Here is a 13,494-nt window from a genome sequence, read left to right on the forward strand (position 1 = left end):
TTATATTTGGCCAGCCAGGCCAAATGATCCAATGGGTGCAAAAGTGGCACATCTGTTGTGGGGAAAACCAACAGCCCTCTAATTTGACTGGAGGCCTGCTCCATGAAAACCTATAGCAAGGGGGGGCACAAGCGTGTGAACTAGCAGCTGCGGTGGCCAGGAGGGGACCCCATGGCGGAGGCTCCGAAGGGGGTGCCCAGGCGTCTGGGCCACTGTCCTCTCGCTCTTCTTTGTCGCCAACGCCGTCCGCCTGGAGGGCGCAGGCGCGATGGGGGCCAACGAGGACCAGGAGATGGAACTAGAAGCTTTACATTCTATTTATGAAGGTGATGAAAGCTTCCGGGAATTAAGTCCAGTTTCATTTCAATACAGGTTCCTCAGCTATAAAGCAGAGCATATTAGCCAAGTTACAGGAAGCAGTGGAAGTTAATCTTGGAACTGCTATGACCTATGCATTGTTTGAATACGCCAAGGACAATAAGGAGCATGGAGAATCCCCTGCCCATTAACTCCACAACGTCCATAGGCAACATCATCTCAGGTGACACTCCTAATCTAGCCCCGTCAAGTAAGAAAAAAGACACAAAAGAACAGCTTTCTAAAGCACAGAAACGTAAGCTGGCAGATAAAACAGATCATAAAGGGGAACTTCCTCGAGGCTGGAACTGGGTTGATGTCATAAAGCATTTAAGCAAAACTGGCTCTAAAGAAGATGAATAGTACTTAGAAACTGAGAAAAAGCAAGAACTCCCTTTAAAAAGTAAATTGGGTTCAACATCCTTCATTATTTGGGGGAATATAAAAGTGGCTTTTTATAAGATACAGTTCTTTTGTATGTTTCTTTAAAATGTAAGTGGAACGATCATGAAGAGATCTGGTTGTATTAAAATTGTTTTTCACAAACTTGCCTTAATAAAAGGTGAAAGTGTAACTTTAGAATACTTTGTAAAGCCTGTTGAGCTTTGTTAAGTGGATGACTGAGTAGAACATTAATCAGTGTTAATGTATATGATCTTATCTAGTGGACGTGGTATATGCTCAAGGAGAACAAGCCCTTTACACACTGCCGTCCCAGTAGAGCCAAATGCTTAGTCTACAGTTGTTCCGTGGCAGGAGCCTATATCCACAGGCTTCTCATCTGAAAGTCTCCATCTCTTTTCTGCTTAACGACTTTCTGCATAACTTGCTTTGGAAAAACGTTAATAGTGGTATTTGAACTTTACATGATTCTCTTTGTAATTAATCTTAATTTTTCAACAGTGAGCTGCTTCCCTTTAACAAATTGATGTATTTATACTTTTTTCTTGAAAGCAAATTTGCCAAATACTTTAGGAAACATTTGAATAAGTGCTAGCTCTTATTTAAAGCACTTCTCTTTGCTGCATATACCAGGATGGGAGTAAAAGATGCCGTAATGTTTAATTTTGTATTGTTGGAGATAGTGATTTTAATAAATTTCTATTCATCTGCTATTGTGGTGTTTTTATTTATTGGCTGACTGAGGTCTTGAAGTTGGCACGTGACAAAACCACATTTCAAGTTGTGAGGGTTTTTTGTAGTGTCTCTTCAAGCATGCAAATGTATTCTTTGCCCTGTATGTCTTTCCAATACTATAGATATAGAAGTCTTTCCAATGCTGAACTCTTACACATGCTTGTTAAAAAACAAAATCACTAGTAGAGAAACCATTGCTACAGTTTACTAGGAAAGTTGCTGATGTTTGTGTGATTTACAGTGACTGTGTGTGTGTTCCCCAGCTTGAAGAACACTTAGAACTCCATTATATCCAGAAGGGGGGATTGTTAATGTGTCATATTATACTTGAGTAGTTTATGTCTGAGGTTTTAAAGAATAATTAACTTTTATTAAAGACTTTATCTTAGCATAAGAGCAATTTGACCAGCCTAGATGTTCCTCAGCTGATGAGTGGATAATGAAGATGTGGCACATTTATACAATGGAGTTCTACTCAGCAGTAAAGAAAAATGAAGTTATGAAATTTGCTGAGAAGTGGGTGGATCTGGAAAGGATTATCCTAAGTGAGGTAACCCAGGCCCAGAAAGCCAAGCGCCACATGTTCTCCCTCATATGTGGATCCTAACTACAGATGATTAGGTTTCTACATGAGAAGGAAAATACTTAGTAGCAGAGGCCAGTAAGTTAAAAAGGAGACATAAAGGGAAGAGAAAGGAAGGGAGGAGGGTACTTAATAGGTTGTTATTGTATATGTGTAAGTACAATGATTAAGATGGGGAGGTAATATGATGGAGAATGGAATGTCAAAGGGGAAAGTGTGTGGGGGGGAGTGTATTACCATGGGATTTTTTTTTATAATCACGGAAAATGTTAATAAAATTTTTTAAAAATAATTAAAAGCCAAAAAAATAAGAGCAATTTGAGATATATCCATAGATTTTTACAAAGTTAGTCTTGGCTTCAGTTAAATTGTGTGAGCTGTAAAGTGAGAATAGTGAAATAGTGAGTTTACTCTCCTTGTGAAAAGCAGAGCCAAACTTTCCTTCTTGGGTTAATAGTAAAATAGAGGAGCATTAGATGATGACATCTTTTATTTTCAATGTATGTGGAGTTTTATTGTCATATTGACTTGATGTTTGTTTTTTTTTTTTTAGAAACATCTTGTAATGAAAAATATGTGTTTGTTCTGCTCTGAAGATTATGAAACTGGTCAAGTTTATGGTTCTTCAATTACAAAGAAAAATGCAGGTTAAATACCAATGAACTTTTTTTTTAATTTTTTTTTGTTTATTTTTATTTATTTCTTTGAAAGCGACAGAGAGAGGAGGGGGAGAGAGAGAAAGAGAGAGAATGGGCGCGCCAGGGCCTCCAGCCACTGCAAATAAACTCCAGATGTGTGCGCCCCCTTGTGCATCTGGCTAACGTGGGTCCTGGGGAACCGAGCCTCGAACTGGGATCCTTAGGCTTCACAGGCAAGTGCTTAACCACTAAGCCATCTCCAGCCCCCAATGAACTATTTTTACTCTTTTATATGAAATGTATAAATTTCTGGGGGTGATGGTGGCAGTAGTGCCTCTTGTTACCATATGTAAAACACTTGAACACTTTCATCAGTATTGTCATCATCTGATGCACACTCCCAGTATATTTTCTCAAAGTCTGTTTAATTAAAGTTGTATGGAATGATGTAACTAATAAGCAATCAAGGCTGAATTATTATTATTTTAAAAACCCCTATAGCAAGAGTATTCATGAGTGCTAGGAGTGTAACATCTGCTGCTGTCTGGCTAAAAGTATATACTATGCTCACCAAACTGCCCAATAAACACTTCTCTTAACATTCATACCCATATAGTAATGCTACTCTCATTTTTGGCTAGAGAACCTTCTCTTTTCAGATGGCAGTGACCTTGGGATGACTCAGGAGGCACCATGGTGCTGAGAAGTGACAGAGGAGTGCTCAGCACAGAAATATTTCAATCACACCTTGCATAGCTCAGGATCCATTGTAGATTAGGTGGCGGAAAGAATGTAAGAGCCAAAGGAAGAGTAGGACTCCTTATAACATCCTCTTCCAGACACAAAATGCCCTGGATATCCATGACCTCACAGTGTCTGACACTACCTACACAAGACCATCATAATAGGAAGGAAAGATGATGACATCAAAATAAGAGAGACTGATTGAGAGCAGGAGGAGATATGATGGAGAGTGGAGTTTCAAAGGGGAAAGTGGGAAGGGGGAGGGAGGGAATTACCATGGGATATTGTTTATAATTATGGAAGTTGTCAATAAAAATTATTTTTAAAAAGACATACATATATATTAATTAAAATAAACAAAAAGAAAAGAAAAAGAAACAATATCCCAATTTTCATTCCTTTTTTTTTTTTTTTTTTTTTGCAAGCAGAGAGACAGAGAGAGAGAGAGAATGGGTGCACCAGGGCCTCCCACCACTGCAAATGAACTCCAGGTGTGTGTGTCACTTTGTGCATCCAGCTTTACATGGGTACTGGGGAATCAAACTCAGGTGGTCAGGCTTTGCAGGCAAGTGCCTTAACTGCTGAGCCATTTCTCCAGCCCTCCATGCTTTTTTAAAAAATTAATTTATTATTATTATTATTATTATTATTTGGTCTCACTCTAGCCCAGACTGACCAGGAATTCACAATGTAGTCTCAGGGTGGCCTCAAACTCACAGTGATCCTCCTACCTGTACCTCCTAAGTGCTGGGATTAAAGGCATGTGCCATCATGCCTGGCCCCACCTTTTAATTTTATTTTTATTGTTTGGATTTTCAAGGTGGGGTGTCACTCTAGCCCAGGCTGACATGGAGTTGACTATGTAGTCTCCGGCTGGCCTGAAACACACAGCGATCCTCCCACCTCAGCTTCCTCAGTGCTGGGATTAAGGGCATGAACCACCATTCCTGGAACTCCTCCACTCTTTTTTGTTGTTGTTTTTAACTGAGTGTGTGTATCTGTGTAAATATTTTTTGGGTTTTTTGAGATAGGATGTCATTGTAGCCCAGGCTGAATGGTAATTAACTACATAGTCTCAGGCTGGCCTCAAGGCCTCCTGAGTACTGGGATTAAATATGTGTGCCACCTCACATGGCTAAGTATATTTAGTTACTTAGTTAGTTAGGTTTTATTTTATTTTATTTTTTTGAGATAGGGTTTTACTCTAGTCTAGGCAAGTTGATTTAAAAAGAAATTTTTTCATTTATTTATTTGCAAGGAGACAGATACAGATAGAGCAAGAGAGAGAGAGAAAGAAAGAGAGATTGTGGGCATGTGGAGGCCTATATCCACTGCATACAAATTCCAGACGCATGTGCTGCTTTGTGCATCCAGCTTTACATGGGGAATTGAACCCAGGTCTTTAGGCTTTGCAGGCATTGCCTTAACTGCTGAGCCATCTCTCTAGACCCCAATTCCCTTTCTTGCTCCATGAGTCCAGTATAAGATCTGCCCCAGAGTGTTGGGCACTGCCAGGAACAGGTTGGAGCCTTCAGGAGAGGGGCCTGAGCTGCCAAGCACAGCTAAGGACCCCCAGGCTACAGGCAGCCACTCCCTCTCCAAGCCCAGCACACCTGAATTTAGGCTTTGCTCATAGCCCTGTGATCTTTGGCCAGTTGCCTAGGAAACTCCTTATCAGCCAGCAGCCTTCACACAGCCCATCCCCCTGAGACCCTAGATCATCTGAACTGCCCCACCCCGTGCCCGCCATTGCCTATGTGCTGGAATGACTGTTCTCATGTGCTAATTATGCATCAGCAAGGAACTTTGTACATCCAATCCCCTTAGGACCCTCAACTGCTTATAAACCCATTTCCCTGGCAATAATCAGAGAGAGCTGTTCACCAAATTGATCTCCTAAAAGCCTTTACTTTTGTGTGCTCACCTCCGCAGTTGCCTGGGACACCTTGGGGACTGCAGCTGGTGCAAGAACCCAGGAACCCACAGCTGGCACCTGAGCAGAGACCCTATGAGACAAACAGGGTAGAGGAGTGCTCTCCCAGAGGGGCTGGGAGACATCATGTGGCCTTGCCTCCACATTTTTGAGGGTTGGCAGGTTTCTCTTTTCCCTCCTTTTTTTTTTTTGTTTTGTGAGGTAGTGTCTCACTCTAGCCCAGGCTGACCTGGAATTCACTCTGTAGTCTCAGGGTGGCCTCGAACTCATGGCGATCCTCCTACCTCTGCCTCCCAAGTGCTGGGATTAAAGGCGTGTGCCACCATGCCCGGCTCTTTTTCCTCCTATATTTTTGGTTCACACCATTGTGTGGGACCAGGTAACTGATGTTTCTTGGCCGAGGCCACTCTTCAGTTGACTAAAGGCCAGCCATCCTCTGCCTGAACTGTGACAGCCCATTGGGCATTGGAAAAAACCATCTATTTCTCTTTCCTCCATCAGACGGAATCACAGATTTGTACACTACGGGCTCAACTGGAAGTTAAGGGAAATAAGCTCTCCTAGAGCAAGGCCGGCTCTTTTTGGGAAGTCCTCCAGGTCATGCCCCAGATGATTTCTGGGCATCCATGTGGCCCAGACATGTGGAGCCACATATCTGGTTAGGAAACAAAAAGTTCAGGAAAAAAATTTCCCCTCCCTTTACATCTCCTTTCAAGTTTCTCCGCTAGGGAAGCGGTGAAACTGTAATCAGGCTTTACAAGCGCTCCAAAGTGGCTTGGGTCAGGCGGTGGGATCACGCATGCCCAGACAATGGCGCCTCAGCCTGTGCAGGTGCCATGTCTCTGCCTCCTTTTCCAGTGGCCTCTCAGTGGTCCCAGGGGCACCCTCTTTCCCCAGCGGCCCCCAGGGGCCCCTTCCCTTCTTTCCCCTTTGGGTAGCCAGAGGACTTGGGCCCGCAGGCCAGCTGTTGTCTCAGCCATTGCCTCCATGAGCACCTGACCAGGCCCCGGTGAGTGCCTGGGAGCTGGGTGCGGCTGATCTGAAGGTGTACGTGAGCCGCGTCCAGCTGGCTCAGCACTTGGCACCAAGAAGCGCAAGAAAAGAAAAAGGTTATGTTCAACTAAAGCCTATGGTGAACTGAAGTTTTATGTAAACAATGCCATCCTTTGTTACTTGATATCATAAATATAATTACTGAGTTTATGTTCTAGTTCAACTTCAACTTACATAGAGGATTATTGAAAAACAAAAGATAGAATTCTCTCTGAGGTGGTGACTTATATAATTTGTCAGGTATTTTAAAATAAAAAAGATTGTAATGTCCCGTTACTTCAAAGGAGAAGGCAACTGGCCTGCCTCAAGATAGAAACAAAATTTGCCTTAGTTACTCCTAATAAAATCATTTCCAAGTGTGTTATTGGTATTAATGACATAAAATTGTGTTTAATCTAGACTACTTGCTTGTCAGTGAGTACTAGGATTAATGAATTTGGTGTAGTTTCTCTTAATAGTCTTATAAAAAAGATGGTTAATTATGGGATGAGATTAGTTGATTGAAGGAACTGGAAAAGAACTTTTCCTGGCTGGAGAGATAGCTTAGCAGTTAAGCGCTTGCCTGTGAAGCCTAAGGACCCCGGTTCGAGGCTCGGTTCCCCAGGTCCCACATTAGCCAGATGCACAAGGGGGCGCACGCGTCTGGAGTTCGTTTGCAGAGGCTGGAAGCCCTGGCACGCCCATTCTCTCTCTCTCCCTCTATCTGTCTTTCTCTCTGTGTCTCTCACTCTCAAATAAATAAATAAAAAATGAACAAAAAAATTAAAAAAAAAGAACTTTTCCAATATTGGACATTAGAATTCTCATTAAAAATGCTTTTTGAGGGCTGGAGAGATGGCTTAGCAGTTAAGTGCTTGCCTGTGAAGCCTAAGGACACTGGTTCAAGGACCGATTCCCCAGGACCCATGTTAGCCAGATGCACAAGGGGGCGCAAGCATCTGGAATTCGTTTGCAGTGGCTGGAGGCCCTGTCATGCCCATTCTCTCTCTCTCTCTCTCTATCTGCCTCTCTCTGTGTGTGTGTCTGTCACTCTCAAATAAATAAATAAAAAGAAAAAACATTTTTAAAAAATGCTTTTTGAGTAGTACTTAGATTAAAATGTTAAAGTATGTGGATAAAGGTGTGCATGTATAGGAAAAAAATTTCAGACTAAACCTAAACATGATGCCTAAAGTTAGATATTTTTCATCTGCTTACAAATTCTTAAGGAATAAAAAACTAATTTTCAATCTAAAATATGTTGGGATAACTTGCTACAACTTATCAAATTTAAGTCAAGGGTTATTAGAATTTAGATGGCTGTTTTGGGCTCAAAAAAGACCAGGTTCTACTCTATTGTATGTAAAATAACTATTTCATTTCTGGCATTTTAAGTCCAGTGCTTATAACAAAATTAATTCTTAAGACATATTCCCTACTTTAGGGTACAGCCTCATGCTCAAACAATGGCCCTCACCTGAGAAAAATGATTTCAATATTCTCTGGGTAATTGGTACCCACACAGGTAGATACAGGTGCTAAGACTTTATACTGTCTTACTTGTTCTTTTCTGACAATTTCTAGGCTAAATTAATTAGTTTGTAAATTAATTGTCATTGTTTATAAGATTGGTAACAGGGTCTGCCTGTACTTATAACTGTTAGATATTTAAAGTGTAATATGTGTCTACTTTCTATACCTCAGATGTATGGCTTATGCTGCCACAGGACAACAAAAATTTAAAAGGTTGGACAAAATGATTTTAGAAGCGCTTGTGCCATTCTTTAACTAAATCTATTTCAGTAATCAAATGTGCTGTATATGTACATACATCCAGGTTGTTGTGATTTCCATTCTAAGTGTGTTAATTACCTATGTAGAAGCCAAAGCCAGTTGGAATCATCAGAACAAAAAGGGTCAATATTTTGGTCTATGCTCCCAGGTCATGAGGCCACTGTAGATGATGGGACACTTCTACACCAGCCCCCTGGTAAGTCACCTGTCTTCATAAACAGGGAAGATACAGAGATCCAAACAAAATTGGTGTACAGTCTGAAACAGGAGAGTCACAATTGAGGAGCAATCAGTCCTCCTGACTTCCCAAAGAAGGGAAAACTACTTGGCCAGCATGGTCCTGACTCATCCTAACAGACAGAAAACACAGTAAGCAGAAAACAGTAAGCTATAGGGCTACTTCTGAGTCCCTAAATTCTCTTTGGAGAGCCATTAGTGATCTCCAAAATTATTCCATAATTAAATTTTGGCCATCTGCATGGTCTTAAACACTCAGAGAGAAATGTATAACCAAAGATGAAAAATACCTTAAATAGCCTAGTAAGTAATACAACAAGAGCTTTCCAAGAGGGGAAATAAACAAGACCTTAAGACATTTTTCCCCATAGTTCTAATTCTGTAATAAAAAAAATTATAGATGTCAAAAGGGTTATTTTCAAATCTAAAATATATAAATAAGTTCTGAGACAAAAATATATATTTGCACAACCTTTAATGATACCCAATGGCTCTCTCTTATCAAAGTTAAATGTTATGTATGTTTCTGATAACTCTGCTAATATCTCATCTGCTTTACAAGCCATGTCAAATACTACTGTGCCATTTGATAAACAGTTCTGGAAGAAAATCTCAGCCAGCTCATACTCAGATGGTCCTGAGACAATCCAAGCCTGTCTACCTAGATTCCCTCAACCACAAAAACAACCAGTTTGCTGTGTGCTCACTTCTCATTAACTCCTTACTTTTATTCTTTTTCCCCAGTGTTCTCTTCAAGACTATCTTCCTGTATTCTGGGGTCCATTAGAATAGTTCCCCTCTCTGGGAGAGACTCTCTAACTGCAATAAGCCCCCACTTCATGTCCCATTCAGCAGGAAGTAGTAAGTGATCCGATGTCTTCATCCTTTGTCCTCTAACAGCAGTTAGAGTGTCTTATCATGAGAGGGAGAAATGAAGGGGGATAGAATTAGGGTGACTATACCCCTAAAAGTAAAAAGGTCAAGAAAAATTTTCTTATCTCTTGCCCAGTTCCAAAGAACTGTTTTTCCATATGTGCACCGCATCCCTGGTTCCGCAAAGGACAGGCCTTCCCCTCTTTGATGCCAGTCAATGCATATCTCTCTGCCTATCCAGCTCTAAGCCAACCAGAGATGAGTGCCTGCTCAATATTTCCATAATCAAAACCAGTTGTGTCAAGACACCAACTCTCTTTTGGTGCAAAAGGAGTAAACACCCCAAGCATAAATATTTCCTCTCCCACTTACTGCTCCCCAGTCGTGATTGCTTCACAGGTGTATCTCTACAAGAAAAAGTCGGCCTACAAACTCCACCTGCACCAACCACCAATGCCAACCAAAAGAGATCTTCATCCCTCTGCTGGTGGGCTTGGCGTGACACTGTCTCTAGGTTCCTCCGGTGACCAACATCCTTGAATCTCTCCAAAGACAATTGAACTTTCTCATGGGTGTGGTATTTCAAAACCACCTAATCTTAGACTTCATTACTGCTGAACATGTGAGGGGGGAAATGTATGGTCTTGGAAAAAGAATTTATTTTTTGTTAACAAATAAAATGTTAAACTGCTACAAGCCTAAGGACCCCACCACCTGGTTCTCTAACCCTTTAGTTACTTGGCTTCTCCTTAGCCCCCTCCTTACTATAGGAACCCTATTGCTTGTAGCCCCCTGTCTTATCAAATTTCTCAGATAACAAATAACTAACATTGCTAAGGTTGCTACTAATCAGGTTCTCATACACCACCTAGCTCTATCTTGACCTATGGCAAATTATAAAGAACTCATTCAGGATGACACTGCCCAGCTATAAAAACAAAGGGGGAGTTGCTGGACACTGTCAGGCACAGGCTGGAGCCTTCAGGAGAGGGGCCCGAGCTGCCAGGAACAGCTAAGGACCCCCAGGTTATAGGCAGCCACTCCCTCTCCAAGCCTGGCACACCTGAACTTAGGCTTTGCCCATAGCCCTGTGATCTTTGGCCAGTTGCCTAGGAAACTCCTTATCAGCCAGCACCTTCACACAGCCCAGAGACCCTAGATTACCTTTACCCTCTTCACCACTGCCTATGTGCTGGAATGAATGTCCCCATTTGTTTGTTAGGAATCAGCAAGGAACCTTGTATATCCAAGCCCCTTAGGACCCTCAAGTGCTTCTCTGACAATAAACCGAGAAAGCTGTTCACCAAAACTATCTCCTGAAAGTCTTTATTGTTGTGTGCTCACATCCATGGTTGCCTGGGATTCCCTGGGGGACTGTGGCCGGTCCAAGGACCCAGGAATCTACACCAGAGGACATCTCATCACATGTATTATTGAGTGAAAGTGGAACCAGATTCTAGTCGTTGACATCTGGTTGGGGAAAGAGTTGAGACCCACAGGAAAGATGTCAGGGCTCACTGAGGAATGTGGATTCTTGGCCATGGCAGCAAAACCTCCCCCTTGCTGAATGGTCAAGTTGGGCTCAACTTTCCTGAACCTGTGTCCTTGGGCAAGCCCTGCAAGGCAATGCTCTTACTGGCCAATGAAGAAAACAATAGACTTACATCCAAGGACCCTTCTGATAGCTAGAAAGATTGAGGCTTAGGAAGCCCTTAACCAAGGCTGCCCAGAGTAGGTACTATGTGAATATTGGTTAAACAAGAACAAGTGGCCACAACTCCCACAGAGCCTGGGTCACAAGAACCACTTCTCCGCATGCCTCCCTCTTCATGTCGCCCTGCTGCCGGCAGAGCTTCCTGTCCCGTACTCCAGGCCTGGATGTATTTGTTCATATCTGGGGCTGGGCACAAAGCTAGTGGTACAGTTCAAAGGCCTCAGGAGTGGGTTGGAACAGTGCAACCTGATATTCTAACAAAATATATCGCCCTTGCTATGCTGCTTCTGACCTCTGATGACCTAATAATGACTTGTTCAAATAAACTGAGTTCAAACTGGTGAGTTTTCAGCCAATGGAAGATTCTAAGTCTTCTTAGCAAGAACCACATGGTTCTTTCTGCCTAACATTTTGCAGCTGGGACAGCCCTGAGACCCACACCCCAGTGGTGGTTGGTTGACAGGGAGGGGAGGATGAAGCACAGTCTAGCTAGTGCTTGTTCCCCAACCTCTCACCTGCCCCCAAGCCATGGGGAGGACTCTCTAGACTGCCATGAAGAAGGGGCAGGGAGGAGGAAGTCCCTGCTTCTCATGACCCCAAAATGCCTCATTTCCTTGCCATCTTGCTCCCATCTCCTTTGGCAGAAGTGCAGTGCTCTCTGGGCCTGTGCTCTGGATTCTGTTATCTCACACCTGGCACAGTCCTTGCAACTGACAGTTGGAGGTCTCCATCTTCACTCCCAGCTGCTTTGGGAGGGGGTGGTAGCAAAAAGAGCAGTGTCTGATGTCTCAGCTTCCTAGCCCATCACAAGTCCACTCTGCTTCCCAGCCTCACGTGGAGACCGCTTCACAGATATCTAAGAACAATAAGGTGTGTAGGATGGAGGTCTGTCCTCCAGTCACACATCTCATGAGGGTTTCTTTCTAGGACCTTCAGGGCAAGGAGACTTGAGGACCCTGCAGTGACTCAGCCAAACTGTGGAGACTCTAGGTCCCTGAACCCCTGAGGTCTTTCCACAAAAAGCTAGAGCTGCTGAGCCTGGTATAGAAGCCTCATCCAACCCCTGAAGCTCACCTGACCTCTTGTGACAGAAAGGGAGGAAGAGAAGGCCTTGTTCTACCCATAAAAACTCAGACCCATGCACATAAACTTAGAGAGTGTCTGGCACCGCTCACCAAGTTTCTAGGTATACCATGCCAAGGCTTAAAGTCTCAATTTTCTCATTCAAAACAAATGGGATCAATAATCACACAGAATTGAAAGAAGGATTAAAAATATGGGCTGAGGGGGCTGGAGAGATTGCTTAGTGGTTAAGGCTAAGGATCCAGGTTCAATACCCCAGTACCCATGTATGCCAGGTGCACAAGGTGATACATGTGTCTGGAGTTTGTTTGCAATATCTGGAGGCCCTGGCACACCCACTGTCTCCTCTCTCTCTCTCTCTCTCTCTCTCACTCTCTCTCTTTCTCTCTAATAAATACAATGTTTTTTTTTTAAATGATACTAGGGCCAGGTGTAATGGTACATACCTTTAATCCTGGCATTTGGGAGGCAGAGGTAGGAGAATTGCTGTGAGTTGGAAACCAGTTTGGGACATCAGACTGAGTTCCTGGTAAACCTGAGTTAGTGAGACCCTACTTTGAAAAAAAATACTTTTAGGGGACTTCCAGTTAAGATGGTGGTGTAGGAACCATGCCAAAGCAGCCTAGAGGAGAACCCCCCCCCAAAAAAAACCCCAGCAAAATACACTCTTCTAGAGACTGGGGAAATGGCTTAGCAGTTACAGCAATTGCCTGCAAAGCCTAAGGACCTGGGTTCGATTCCCCAGGACCCAGGTAAGCCATATGCACAAAGGGCACATGTGTCTGGAGTTCGTATGGAGTGGCTACAAGCCCTGGCATGCCCATTCTCTCTTTCTATCTGTCTCTTTCTCTCTCATAAATAAAAATTTAAAAAATATACTCTTCTACCAAAAAGTGATGTGTATAAGAAATTACCAACTGCAGCAGACAAGTAGGAGAGATTCGGAGCACCCAGAGCCCACAGAAGCAGGCAGAAGTGGCTCCAGCAGTGGCAGAACCAGGTCTGCATGGTCACAGCCATAAGGCTTGGCCTGAGCCACAGAAAAGCCAGGTGAGGAGATTTTCCACTCACACTGGAGCTCCTCACAAACTCAAGAAACATTAAGGGAGGATGGCAGGGACCAACAGAGCAGCTCATGAGGAAGAGGATTGCAAGGATGGGGAAGAGAACTTCAGCCACCATCCACAGCCTCCCCTACCCCAGCACCAGCACAAGCACCGGCAAGCACCAGAGACCTGGGAAAGGGAGTTCATCTACCCAGCTCCCGGCACAGGTGATCAGAGCAGCGATGCAGCAAGCTAGCCAGTCTACCTGAGCCCACAGTACAGTAAAGAGGGCCCCAAGCAGGAGCACAGAATTGAGACCAAAA

The 13,494-nt window shown here is 43.3% G+C and overlaps 1 pseudogene; it reads left to right on the forward strand.

Moving 5' to 3' along the window:
* The first annotated feature begins 262 nt into the window (after window positions 1-262).
* Window positions 263-835, forward strand: LOC101607982 (annotated as a pseudogene).
* The last annotated feature ends 12,659 nt before the right edge of the window (window positions 836-13,494 follow it).

Source organism: Jaculus jaculus, chromosome 12 (genome assembly GCF_020740685.1).
Source record: "Jaculus jaculus isolate mJacJac1 chromosome 12, mJacJac1.mat.Y.cur, whole genome shotgun sequence".
Lineage (NCBI taxonomy): Eukaryota > Metazoa > Chordata > Mammalia > Rodentia > Dipodidae > Jaculus > Jaculus jaculus.